Genomic DNA, 6,407 nt, shown 5'->3' on the forward strand with positions numbered 1-6,407 from the left:
AGAATACTTCAAAATTAAGTTTTCCAAAGTTTTTGAAGAATATAATAAAAGAAATTTCCAGCTTTTATCACAACAGCCCAAGTTCTTCCCTCAGAACCCTTCTTCGCTGAGCCCTCAAAAACAGATGGACTGTCCTTCTTCCTCCTCTAATGCATGAATAAAGAGTAGGGAATGAATAAAGAAGAAAATATAGAGTAAGTTATGTATAATAAATATGCCACTTTTTTGGATTATTGTGAGTATTTTAATCATTACATGTGTTAATAACTTTCATATAATTTAAATTTTTTAATTATAGCCATTTTTTTTTCAAATATTACTATGCAAAAAGGTTAAAAAGTAATTAATGTTTGTGGGGTCCATAAGAACCCTACGCACGTTTTTGTGTTCGTACGTGAGGTGCTCGTCCTGCCGGGTTGAAGGATGAGCCCTCCGATGAAGGCGCACCTCCACTGGAACACTAGATCTGGAACACTTTCAAACAATAATCAATTTGAGGGAGATTGCGTTAATATTTTTAAGCCCTTATCTTGAAATTTCAGCTTTATGATCTTGTTAAAATAAAGCATTAAACAACACTTGCTCACCACGTCCGTACCTGCAAGCGCAAAATTCACAAAATGCAATCGCTCAAATTCTGTCAAATAATATTTTAACGCAGGGCACATAGAAGAAATTTGCAATTCCGTACTCAAGGGTAATACCCGATTAGATTTCGAAGACTTACTAAAAAGAAAAACAAAGGCGAAAAATGGTGGAGCATAGGAGAGAAACAGAAAATATCCTAGTATGAAAGTGCAAGACAGCATGGAGGTTTCCTTCATTCTGACATGGAAAGCTATTTTGAATGAGAAGATTCTAGTGGTGTAGCTACTGAAAGTTCGGAAGTTGAAGAATCCTCTGTGGCTCATTCTTCCCCATAAATAGAATTTCCTAATAAACCTTTTTTAAAGGATGAGCCCTCCGATGAAGGAGCGGTGCCATTGGAACACTAGATCTGGAACACTTTCAAACAATATTCAATTCGAAGGAGACTGCGTTGCTATTTTTAAGCCCTTCTCTTGAAATATCAGCTTTATGATCTTATTTAAGTAAAGCATTAAACAACCCTTTGCTCATCCTGCCCGTACCTTCGTGCGCAAAATGCACACAAAGCGCAATCGCTCAAATTCTGTCAAATAGTAATTTCCACTCAAGGAACATACAAAAATCCCTTCACTCTCACAAGAATCCTTTCACATATCATTCCCTTCCACTCTCTGGTTTTCCTCACAGATCTCCCGAACCTCTGTCTTTATGTACATGATCTTCCTTATCAAACTACGAAAAATTCCAACGAAATCATCCCTCTCTATCAGGAAATCCTCCACACCCTTTAGAAAGATTTTACCATCCTAGCGACCGATGACTCGAAATCGAACACAAGTATTACGGATATTAATTCAAGAAACAACATGTGTTATATCGCTCGAATCCATCCTATTAACTCAGTTTTTACCGGAGAAGTTTCAGTGACTTGGTTAGTAATCGCAAAATTCACCATCGAGTATCTTGCTTACATTATTTTATCGGATAGTAAGTCCGCAATCGCTGCCCTCATCTTCATCTCGGCTACCCATAAACCACCTCACAGCATCCTTCTCATACAAAAAAAGATTGTTTCAGCAAGTGCAAAAGTGAAATCTCTTACGATCGCCTGGACTTGACATAGGTTTATAGCCTAAATTGATTGGTTTTATTGATACAACATACATTTGCAGGATTGTATGCTCAATTAAGGCTTATAAATCTTTGCCAAGTAGAAGAACAGATAGCATAATACAGAGAAGGACATCACAAATAATACATCCAGGGTTGCGGCGGGATTCGAGCCCGCCACCTCCACGCTTAATAGAGCGTTTGGTGGGTGATACCACTCGGCCAGGAAGGCCCCGTCTTAATTGAGTACACAAACCTGCAAATGTATGTTGTACCAATAAATCATTTATTTCACTCAACTCAAAAACCGAAGAGAATTTTAAAATCATTAATGCGAATGGTTAAAAACTAGCAGTTTAAACTAGCTGGTGTTCGTAATAAATTGAAAAAGTTCAACCGATTACAAGTGAATAGACTAAGCTCGATAGTTTAAAGTATTTGGTGCATGGCTAGTGACAGTTTTCTAAAATCTCCCTTTCTCTTAGTATATAAAAGAATTTAGAACCCTGGCATTTATTATATTTTAGTGAAAAAGCTACATCTTCGATTGTTTTACTTTGGTTTGTAACGGCCTGTAAAAAAGTAAGCCTGTATTTTACTTTCCTCTTTGCAGTCTTGACTTTTAAGGATTAAATGTTTGATAGATATTAATTATAAATTCGACAAATGCCAGTTTGTTGTTTTAAAATACAGCTGCATCTGTTTATAAATAATCTATTTGTTTTAGTGAAAAGCACTAAGTTTAATGTCATATTAATGAATTATTTTTTTAATAAGTAAATTCTTTTGACATAAAGCAGAACTTATATTCTTAAAATATATCCGCTTAGGGAAACTAAGTTTTAATGTAATTTTAATTTTTAGAGCATATAAAAAACTTCTATAAAATGATAATTTTAGGTTTTCAGATAGCAGCATTCTTATATACATGTATATAAACAAAAGTTACTCATTCTGGTATTAAGAGCTAATTTATCGATTTAGGTAAATGAGTCTTTTTTTTTTTAATAGTAGTTTTAGATCAATTTTTATTTAATCTAAGGTAGAAGTATATTAGTATAGATAAAATTTCACCAGAAATTATATTTCAGCGAATTGAGTTTCCTTAGTATTTCTAAAAATTTATTAATGGTACTCATAGCATTTATATATGAAACTAAGCTTGCAGATTATAGTTTTCTGTAAAAATTTTTTAATTCAGAACTTTTAGAACAGTATTCAATAATTATCATCAGATTTTTAACGCTTATAGATTGGTTGAAATTTAAATTAGTTAAGAAAGTTTCATTACAATATATCTCAAAATATTTAAACAGTTTAACAAATTTATGGATAAAACTATTGTTTAGAATGTTGAGTGTTTTTTTTCTTTTTTTTTNTAGAATGTTGAGTGTTTTTTTTTTTTTTTTTTGAAAAACCCTGTTAAATCTCAAATGTTTAGTTTGTTTAAATTATGTTACATTTATTCTAAATTAATGAAGCTTCCATATAAGTGAAGGAATAATTCCAAGTGAAACTTAGTTTCAATTATTCAAATTTATTTTTCTGAACGGATTATTTGCAAACTTACATCATGTTTCAAAAAGCATTTCTTTTGTGTTAGTCTGAACAAATCTGTATTAGTAAAAATTTATTCCATAAAATTGTAATTATTCCCAATTAAGATCAAAACTTTTAAGAAAAAATATGGTGCTGATAAGTTATGAAGCAAGGTTTGGACTTTAATCTTCGGAAAATGTTTTATTTGGCATTTAAGCGAAATTTTAATTACTACATGAATGAAATTTTTTTATATAAACTGGATGCGAAAATTTTTAGTGTTAGTGAAGACTATAATTAACTGTCTGACTCTAAATCTTATCTTGCGATATTTACAACTTACTTCATAAACTGCTTGAAAAATTCAGAGAGTAGACATCTAAACTGTAGTTTTTTTTGTTAGTACTAATTTATATTTAACTGGAAGCTTCTTACATTCCATTGTTTTGCAATTGAAAAATTTTGAGCTATACAATAAATCATTTTCAAATTGTCTAAAAGAGCGTTATTTCCATAAAAGCCACATGTTTCTATGTTTAGTACTGTTCTGATTGTAGATATGTGAGAGCCGCGATGGCTCAGGGGATAGAGCGTTCGCCTTTCAATGAGGTGAATCGTGGTTCAATCCTGGCGATGGCTGATCGAATGAATTCCGCATCCGGCTTGCTCCAACCACAGTGCTGCTGTGAAATGTTCTCAGCGGTAGACGGATCATGGGTGAGTCCTTGCCATCAGGCTAACCGTAGGAGGTCTTCATGGTCTTCCTCATCATATAACGCAAATGCGGGTTAGTTCCATCAAAAAGTCCTCCACAAAGGCAAATTTGTTCCAATACTTGATCCAGGAGTTCCCTTGTCTTCTGGATTGGGTTAAAAATTACAAGGCTACGGAGTACGGCATTAGTAGTCGTAAGCGCAAAAAGTGGGTCACCTGTTCAACGACGGTTATAAAAAACAATAAAATGTAGTTGTGTAGAAACAATATTATGGAAGAGTTGGATGTATAAAAATTCACTTTTGAAAAGACATATATTATAAAAATCCATTTCTCTCTTCACGTCACTTTATTTATGCCAAAATGAGCTAATATTTTAAATCTAATTTTAAAATGCTTTCAATAATGTAGTCTAATTAGATTGCTTCTTAAATCTGATAAGTTTCCTGTCTTTTTAAAGTAGTCTTCTATCGGTTGTATTTAATTTTAAAAAAAATTTGAAGCAGAGCTTCTGACCACCATTCATTCTAAAATTGCTTAATAAATCCATAAGACTAACATTTTGCTGATTTTATATTAATGCAATTCGAAATAATTCATAGTAGAATCCCCCTTTAATTTTGCTTAGTAAGATGCAATAATAATTCAAAAGGGGCACACTTTATGTAAAATTACTGCAAACAAATATGTGAGTTAAATTAGTCTCAAACTTTTTGGAACTCTTCGGTGAAAAGTAATAGTATTTTAATCTCTGTATTTGAAAAGAAAAATAGAAATTCTCTAAAGTTCATTCTAATGTTTAAAAAAACTATCAAAATATTAAATAATTTGCATTTAAATCCTGCAGAAGTTTTGCAAGGCAGGTCCGGAAGAACCTGTTTCTTTTTTCTAAGTTGAACGTTAAAAAACAAGTTTTGCTAAGTAAGGGAAATGAATTGCCAGACTGTTTTCCTAAAACTGAAAAGAAAATTCGCATTTTGCGGGAGAATATTTTAAGTTAAAACTTTAAAAGAGCTATGGGCAAAATGTTGACAAACTTAAATAGCGATATATTTAAAATTGTTCATATCAAAGAATGTCTGGTTATGCAAATTTAAAACTTAAGCTTGAAGTCTTGGAAATTTTCAAATTGTCAAAAGCTAGTTAGTAGCTATATAGCTGCATGCTAGTTAGCTTTTTTCTACGGTGGAAAAACCAAAGATGGAAAAACAAATTCATTTTCAAAATACCAAAGATGGGAAGAGATTTTCAATAATTACTTCAGATGCAAACAATGCATTTTGTACCAGTGCATCTTTACTCCATACTTTTATAGATCCTTTAAAGTTTCCAAAAAAAAAGAAAAAATATGAAGGCGATTTAATATATTGGTTTATTCTTTCAAATTGTATCTCCTGTATTCAATTTTCTTAAACATTTACAGATGACTAACCAAAATGCCACGTGCAAAGATATCATCCCTGTTGTGTGCAAAGTGGTTGGTGGATGCGTTCTGGCTGCACTCGGTGGAGGAGGAACCACTTTGGCTTTGACTTTAGAAGAACCGCATCCAATGCTTTACATTGGTACAGCTGGTAGCTTCCTGGTGGGCAGTTATCTTCTCTACGATGCCATCACTTCCTTTGGAAAACTGACAGGGGAACCAAAGGACGTATGTGTAGAAGATGGTCCCGTCAAAGAGGATTAGACCAAAAATATGCAAAATGGACTTTCTTATAACCCTAGCCAGAGTTTTATTAAAATAGCTAATACTTTGTAATCAATTAGTTCTTAAATTTGTATTAACCTGGTTTTATGTGAACTGTTTTAATAAAGCAAAATTTTACCTTTTAAATGTACATGTATTTTAACTGTATTTCAAATTGACACTTTTTAAGTAAGGTGATTAATTAAAGAAGTGTATTAAGTTCGGATGAAAAAGGATAGTCTCCTAGTAAAAATGATAGTTTGTAAGTCTTTGTTAAAATACTGTCGTTTTTGCGCTTGATATGATCAGGAACATAATAGCAGTTGGATTTTCAGTTTAATCTAACAATTGCATTAAAAGTAACCATTACGTAAGAAAGTTTACAAAATCTATAAATTTTAACATGGCTGCAATCTTTTTGGGTATATAAGGCTAATTTTTTCTGTACAAGGTTTAAGATTTGCTTTTTACTTCATATTAGGAAATTTCAAAAATTTTAGGCCGGATAGAGGTAGCTTAGGTGTTGGACTCATGTTGGTGAGTTTGATTCCCGCCAGTCGAAGACGCCCAGTGTACAAAACGGTGATAGGTTCTCGGTAATTCTGTCCGGATCACAAAGTTCCCATATCAAACCAATACCTCTGGGAGTACTGGATGGGAGATTGATTGTGCTCTGGTTCAGACCAAAATTACGATTTGTGGATGGATGGAAGGTGTGCGAATGCACCTCCCTGTGAAATAGGCAGTGACGTTAGTGGCAGAAGTCTAA

The 6,407-nt window shown here is 32.9% G+C and overlaps 1 long non-coding RNA gene across 1 annotated transcript; it reads left to right on the forward strand.

Moving 5' to 3' along the window:
- Positions 1–2,139: 2,139 nt before the first annotated feature.
- Positions 2,140–5,785, forward strand: LOC139424951 (uncharacterized). The gene is made up of 2 exons (XR_011636098.1): positions 2,140–2,280; positions 5,375–5,785. It is a non-coding gene; the product is annotated as an uncharacterized lncRNA (long non-coding RNA).
- The last annotated feature ends 622 nt before the right edge of the window (positions 5,786–6,407 follow it).

The sequence above is a fragment of the Parasteatoda tepidariorum genome, chromosome 2 (genome assembly GCF_043381705.1).
Source record: "Parasteatoda tepidariorum isolate YZ-2023 chromosome 2, CAS_Ptep_4.0, whole genome shotgun sequence".
Lineage (NCBI taxonomy): Eukaryota > Metazoa > Arthropoda > Arachnida > Araneae > Theridiidae > Parasteatoda > Parasteatoda tepidariorum.